The sequence below is a fragment of the Berghia stephanieae genome, chromosome 6 (genome assembly GCF_034508935.2).
Source record: "Berghia stephanieae isolate SIO BIC M18660-M18661 chromosome 6, UCSD_Bste_1.3, whole genome shotgun sequence".
Taxonomy (NCBI): domain Eukaryota; kingdom Metazoa; phylum Mollusca; class Gastropoda; order Nudibranchia; family Aeolidiidae; genus Berghia; species Berghia stephanieae.
In genome coordinates, this window is record NC_088365.1 from 53,206,136 (window position 1) to 53,213,568 (window position 7,433).

Here is a 7,433-nt window from a genome sequence, read left to right on the forward strand (position 1 = left end):
GATAAATCCACCATTTTAACGTCAGCTCATTATATCCATTTAAATCCCGGAGGCAAGATGGCGGATTTTTGGGCATATACTTGTATGGCTATGTGGTCTAGTGGTATGACACTCGCTTTCGAATCAGAAGGTCCTGGGTTCGAGCCTCGCTCGGCTCATAGTTGAGTCCTTGGAGAAGGCTATTGACTCATATTCTCTCACCTTACTCAGGGGTAAATTAAAATAGCCGTAATAGCGTTGTCTCTGTTCGAAAAAATTGTAACATCGCCTAACAGGCGTCGTGTCCCGCCCTAAATGTTAAATGTTGCTGTTGGCCATGGACCCCTTGTAAAGCTCTTTGAGCACATTTAGTGGATATTGCGCTATATAAAAGCTCAATTTTTCTTTCAATATACTCAGAAGAGATGAAAATATAACAGTTAATTAAACCATGAATACTTTTTTCACCCCATCTGTGAATGGGTATCTGAGTCTGTTAGATTTGTCGTAAAGTACTTTGAGATAGACTAGCGTCCAATCAAAGGGATAGTAAGCAATTGTTATCGTCTGTGTTACACTACAGAAGCTAGTTTAATCAACAAAGTATTTCTATTTTGGCGCAACTCAGCTCCATAAAACTGGTCGATACGTCTATTTGACTTCGGACAAAAGAGCTTTCGTATTTCTGTTTTATTCAATTGAATTGATCACGACTATCAATATAATATTATATGCGCTTTGGCAAAATAATTATCTGTTCTGCACGCCTGATCGATCATGCAAATACACAAATACGTCGTTGAACGGTTATATAATGAATGCAGTTGACGTCAATCAGTTTGTCATTTATATCTGATTATATATATATATATATAATATATATATATATATATATATATATATATATATATAAACTTAAAACACTTTATCTCCAGTTTTTGTTTTGGCAAGACACATGTTTGTTGCCTCCACGAAGGATAGGATTGAAACGTGACCACACAATACTTAGCAATGACTATGAAAATTTTTGTTTTCTATTTTTGGAGGAAATACTACTCTTAAATCAAAGCCCTATCTGCACCGAGTAAAAATCTTTTTGAATTTTGAAAATCCATTAATATATAGACATAGTTATGCAGTTTCAAAGATGTCATTTATTTGGATCACTCACAAAGAGAAAAATATACGGAAAATAGGGGACACTTTTTCTGCGTTTTATTCTGGTTTGTGCCTCTATCTCGCTTAATACGTAGAATTAGTTATTAAACTTGGCAATTTTATGGCAAAATTATCAGAAAATAAGATGAAGACATCAGAAAAGTTTTAACTTTTATAGTTTTAGAGCTGTTTGGCTAGGGTCAACTATAAATTTGTTTTAAAATATACATAATATTGATCATTTGGAACTTTTCCGAAGTATAATCTTGTGTCTACAACCCATTCAAATGATACAAAAAAAGGCCTGCTGAATTATTAAAAAACAGGCCCGTAACGGTCCAGGAGCCATGGTTATGTTAGTTCTAGTATTTATTTGAGAGAGAGGAGGGGAAAGAGAGGAGAGAGGGGAGAGAAAGGGGAGAGAGAAAGTGTTTAATTAACTATCCCTATGCAACAATGAAACAAACAATACCTTTTTTTTTAAAATGAAACGCGAGGATTTGTGTCATCCTCGCCCGCGAACAAGGTTGGCCAGTGGCCAAGTGTGTTTGCCCAAATATATATTTTTGTTTCTTTTTAAAAACATTTTATTCATTATGTTTGTTCAGTGAAATTTATCCTAGTCTATTCTTTTTCTGTTTGTTTAATTTTGTTCCATTTTAAGTGGGTCGGGTCTTAATTATTGAAACCCAAATTTTTATTTTCTTTTTAAAGCCATTTTAAAAGTCGGATTTGGTTAAAGGTAAAGTCTGGCTATCTGGCGCCTTGCCTCGCTCTCGTATTTTCGTGTGGGGCGAGCGAAATGGCCGTCTCCATATTTTTCACTCATTGAAATGAAAATTGGGTTGATTTTTTTGTGAGAATTAAAGAAAAGAAATTTTATAACCAATGAAATTTGAAAAAAAATAGAAGAAATGGCATATATAACCTTATGGCGACAAAATTCTACCCCCTCTTTGTAGTTTTAGAAATATTAACCCAAATATTTAAAATTTATTTTTAACGGTAATTTGGTAATTGTACGGTTTTGTCGCTTGGCATAATCTAAAATACCGCTTTTCTAACTGTTGCCAACTTTCTTAATATTCATTTTTAAACAGCGTCGAATTAATTTTTTAAAAATAGAATGAAAAACGAAAAACGGTTTTTCCCATTTTTTTCGCAAATTTTGGGGGCCTTGTGGCAAAAAGAGGCCCAAAATTTGTGCGGGATAGACATTGCTACAATTACAAAGATACAATCAATTAATTTGAAATTCTAAAAAATTTTCCTTGACTAAAAACCTTTGTTCGATAGTACCGGGTTTCTTTCTGATCACGTAAAAACATTTGTTCGTAGTTTGATAGATTAGTAGTAGAAGATAGTAGTAGATAGATAGACAAGGGGAAAGAAAGAGAGAGAAAAGAGAAAGAGAAGGGGGAAAAAGAGGATAGAGAGAAGAGAGAAAGAGAGAGAAGAGAGAGAGAGAGAGAGAGAGAGAGAGAGAGAGGGGATTGTTTTTTCTCACTCCAAAATTCCAACCCCCCTTAATAACCCAGACCAGGTAAAACGAAACGTCTTTCCATAAACCGTAAGCCCTGTATTTAACGAGCCCCTCTCTTGCCTTTTCTTTTCCCTTCACGATTCACGAAAAAAATATTTGGCACCCTTCATCCAGGGAAATCTTGAATGCCCCAGGAGAAAAGCGCGTGTTTTATCATTGTTGCCAAATTATTTTCACAGCTAAAACTCCAAATTTATTTTAAATTATTCAGTTTTATATCATGAAAAAATTTGTTAGCATTTTTTTAGTGACTTTTTAGAGGGAAAAATACCGTTGTGTTTACCTCGAGATTTTGATGCATTGCGAAATTCAAAAAAATCATAAATCCGCCTATTGATAAATGAAGTTGACGTCACTCGGGGGCTTTTTATTGTTTTTTGCCATCCCTTTTTGAGTAATTATCCAATAAACTGTTTTATCCAACTATAAAAGTTTATTGTTACACATAGTTTTTGTGGGTTACTCCGTTATACGTGGATAGCAATGATTTGTTTCTTAACCAAGAGCAAACAATCTGTTTATTTCATCCGAAGTAACGTATCAGGTTAGGAAAAAATTTTCCCCATTGTAAAAGGATAAGTGGTATTTGGGCCCTTTTCGCTGTTCCATACCTTGTAAAAATTTAACTTATTAAATTGTTAAAAATTTTGTCAATTTTGTCCCTAAATTTACTCTTTCCGGTTTTGTGGAAGTTGAGTTTTTGCCAAGATTAGGGTTTATTCAATCCAAGATTTTTGAAGGACGGGGTTTTCTTACCAAATTTTAAAAAAATATGATTTACCAAAAGGCCGTTTACTTATTTAAAGCAATTTTTTGGTTTTTTTGTGGTTTTTTTTAAATAAGTTGTGTTTTTTGTTTGTTTGGGGTTTGTTTTTTAGCCAATTTTTTTTCGGAGCCAATTTCATATGAATTTTTAGGGAAACGGATTTATTTAAATTGTCTTTTTAATTTGTTTTTTAACGATCGATAAATTTAAAAAATAACAACGGCAGGAAGTTAACAAATGGGTTTTTTTAGAAGTTGGGCGCTTTGGCAAAGAAAATCACAACATTGCCATCCGGAAAGTAAGGGGCCAACACACAAAACTTGAACGGGGGGGGGGGGAGGGGAGAGAGAGAGAGGGGAGAGAGATAGAGAGAGAAGGATAGAGGATAGAGAAGAAAAATGGGAAGGAATGAATTTGGGTTTTTTTAAAATTTGTTTGGCATTTTCTCAAATCTATTTTTCCCTTTTTCATTTTCATGGGTTGAGACTCGTGAGTGTACGTGTGTGTTTGTATTGTGTGTGGGTAGATGATGGTATCGGTGTGCATGGTTGGTAAGTGTGTGTTGGTTGAGGTTAGGTGGGGGGGGGGGAGGTTAACGTTGGTTTGGGGAGTGTAAGGGAAGGGTTATATTTTGTTTTAACAGGGTTTTTTCCTTCTAGTCATTGTAATTGATTTGATTTTTGTGTGCTGTGTTTTACTTTTAAACGTGCGGATTTGTTTGTGAGTAAATATTGAGTTTTAATTGAATTTCTTTCTACAGCTTTTTTCGTTCCACATACCAAATGCCGACGAATATTTAAGCTTTGTGAGCACAATTTACATGTTTTTTACAAACCACAAACCGGGAAGAAAAGGGTTATATCAAAGAACGTATTCCAATTTCCTTGGAAGTGTAAAACTCCTCTTAAAGGAGGGATTACCCTGCTTTTTGAATTCATCTACCCCTGTGATGGTAGCTTTTTTGTTAGTTTTAAATTTAGATAGTTTGCCCCTTGCCCAAGAAGCTCACAACATTGCCAACCGGAGTATAACGGAACAACACACAATACCTGGGGAACCTTGAACGTTTATAGTTTGGTTAATCGTGACCTTCGTAAAGTTATGGCCTGACATGACCAAAAATGACGTCAAAATTTCCAGTTTTTGCCACAAAAAAAAAAACAAAATCGTGATTGATTTCAACAATAAAATAATTTGTTTCCATGAGACGCTGCAAAAAACAAATAATGACGACAAACTGTCAGCCCTTTTTGGGGTTTCAGTATCAGGCTATAACATAACAAAGGCTAGGGGTTTTAATACAGTGAAGTGGAGAATTAAACTCATAAACACGGATGGCAAAAAGAAAAAAAAAAAAATAGTGACGTCAACTTCCATACTATCTTTTTACTTTGGAGGCTTTTATGAACTTTTTTGCCAAGCGCATTCCTTCCATGATAGAACTAAATGACGTCACCGGGTCTTTTTTTATTGTTTTTTTTCCCAACTGCGTTTATGATAATTCTCACTAAACAATTTTTAACCTGACTAAACACGATCAGGTAAAAATTTTGGGGTTGTTCCATTATACTCCCGGATGACAAGTTGTGAGCTTCTTGTCAAAGGCAAAATTTCCCTTAAACATCCTATACTGAAATAGTTTTTATCCCTTTAAGTAACCTATTGCCCCCGGAATAAGAAGGCCAACACACAAAAATGTGTATAAACCTTGAACGTTTAAGTCTGTTTAATACGATTATGCGAATTACTCATAAACGTGATGGTGAAAAACAATAACAAAACGTGATTGCGTCAACTTCGTTATTTTTCCCGCTGAATTATCATCGCCATCGTTAATATATGCCTGACACGGGGAACCCACAGAACTTACAGTTTGACTCATTTTTTAGATTGCGCACGTCCATGAGTTGCGTTAGTAGTGTATGGAAAACAAGTTATATCATTGGTTGACAAGTGAAACAAACCACGATTTGTTTTCTTTTTGTGGGCTAAAAAATTAGTCTTTTGCTCATTTTTTTGTCAGTTGTCAGGCCTTTAAGGGTTTAGAGGCTCCCGGGCTGATACTGCCCCAAAAAAATGAGTCAAAAGACTACCCCTTTGGCCACAAAAGAAATTTCCAAAGTGAGTTTTTATTAACAGTTAAACCCCAATGGGATCACTGGTTTCCTTGACACTGAAAAGATTCAAATCATGAGTCTTAGGGGGCCCCAGCGAGCCATCGCATATTATACCTGATACTGAAACCCAAAAAGACGGCCCGTTTGACGTCTTATTTGGTTTTTGCCGCCTGTAAAGGGGTCGTTGTAGAGCTGGGGGAAACAAGTTATTTCATTGGCTGAACTATTGAATACAACTTACGATTTGTTTTTTTTTGTGGCAAAAGGGCTGGCATTTTGACGTCATTTTTGGTCAGTATCAGGCCCATAATTTTACGAAGGCCACGGTCCTAGTGTCAGGCTAAAAGTTAACGATGGCTACGGCGTGATCGATAAATCTTGGTGATAAAATAAACACCCCAAAAGGCGGTCTAAAAACAGTAACAAGGAGCAAGGTTACGTCAGTGTCATTCAATGTATCATGACATAAAGGTGTGTAGAACAGCCCGCTCGATGAATCATCATCATTATTCATATGATAATCTTATGATGTGTTGATTGATTCGCGATATTACAGACATATATTATTTTACACGTATATCATCACAGCCTGCTGTTCTCATTGTGTCAGTGCTGAAGTTGTATCGTGTTGTGGTCATAGATAGTATGCGCTTGGCTTAGAAGCTCACAACATTGCCATCCGGAAGTATAACGGACCAACACGCAAAACTATGTGTATCCATAAACGTTTATAGTCTGGTTAATACAGTTTAGTGAGAATTACTCATTTAACGCGGATGGCAAAAAAAAAAAAAGAATAACAAAGACTTGAGTGACGTCAACTTCATTCTATCTATATATTAATCGTAAATCATCACAGCCTGCTGTTCTCATTGTGTCAGTAATGAAGTGTGTTGTGTTGTGTTATATTATGGTTGGACACCCAGTGTGTTGTGACATTCGTTTTGATTCGATGTGTTCACTGAAAATAATCAAATATGTGTTATATTATATATTATTACGTAATATAATGTAATACATAACATAGTTCCTTTTCTTGTTTACTTGAAGAAGGTCAAAGGCCGAAACGTCGTTTACTTTGCGTTGTATCTTTTATATGAGTTATTTTCACTCCTTATTTTCTATAAACGTAAGTTCTATTGCTCCTTGACTTACTGATTTAAGACCTTTCGTTTTCCTAATCATCGATCGAGACGCCTCGGTGCCTCTCTAATATCTTGTCAATTTCTTTTCACTGTTAACAGTCTTTTGCTGTTGAGGCTTTTTAGTCCTCCAAAAGCATTTGACAAGTGAGGCAGTAGACTATTCCCTGAGCGGAGGCTCTGTGACAACAGGTCGTGTCAGTCATGTTGACAAGAAAATTGTTTCTTAGTCTTTAAAATTCTTTAGTCTCTCCCATTCTGATTATATAGACTTTATAGACAAAATTTTTCTTTCCTCACTTCATTGTGATAGAATATAAGAATGACGACGAGGGTTACAGTGTCGCATCACTTGAAGACGTAAATAAACAACAACATTTCAATCAAATTTCGTCATGAAGGACTTAAAATTCCCGTCATAAATGGCAAAACAGGAAAAAGGCGATGTCTCAAGGGTTTCTGTTTAGGTATTTGTGTTTCATGATTGTTATTTGAAGCATAAAAAAGTCAAATTTCGTCATTGAAGTGACTTTTAATTCCTCGTCGTAAATGAAAAACGAGGAAATGGCCGTGTCTCAAGGATTTTACCACGAGTCATCTGTGCCATCTGCCTTGAAACATTCAACCAACCCCGTCATTCTCCCCTTTTGCTCACACATTTGTAAACAATGCCTCGTCAAGTGCACGAACGGAGCGATTTCGAAGTTCTTTTCGACAACACCAACGCT